The sequence below is a fragment of the Penaeus monodon genome, chromosome 27, assembly GCF_015228065.2.
Source record: "Penaeus monodon isolate SGIC_2016 chromosome 27, NSTDA_Pmon_1, whole genome shotgun sequence".
In the NCBI taxonomy this organism is placed as follows: Eukaryota; Metazoa; Arthropoda; class Malacostraca; order Decapoda; family Penaeidae; genus Penaeus; species Penaeus monodon.
In genome coordinates, this window is record NC_051412.1 from 3,937,726 (window position 1) to 3,938,327 (window position 602).

The window sequence follows — 602 nt, forward strand, 5'->3', positions numbered from 1 at the left end:
CACGAACGACAGGTCCAGCCAACACCATAGCCCTCTTCGATTTAACGTCATCAGCATCTCTCTGGCTCGTCATAGCCACGTCCATCGTATTAACGGTTCTTAGGTTGACATTATTAATATAAACAGTTCTCACGTTGATAGATGATTAATTTAGTTTAGGCTGTTATGCATTTACAGAGAAAACGGGGTTCGTGAAAGAGCGGATTGAAATAATTCTTGCGGAGCTGTAATAAAGACCATTAAAAGAAAGAATATTTCTATTATTAGTTCGTGTGTTTGACACGTTAACATCAACTTTGCTACACACAAGTCAACTTAAAAAGACAGCACCATTTCGTTTGTTTCTTCATCATGTTTTTTGATACCATAAGCACTGAGTTCAGACTGGGAAAGAAAAATCACGAGGTAAACAAAGTCTTTGAACGACGTATTTTGAAAGGAAACATTGACTAATTGCAATCGCTGTTTCCCCGGTGTTTGGCAAACCTGGCATAATTGTAATATTTACCTTTCAAACCGCTTATTTGGCAACAAGTTTGCATATCTGTAATATTTCAGCACTCATCGTGGAAACTATGGATGACGGTGAAATTGGAAAGGAC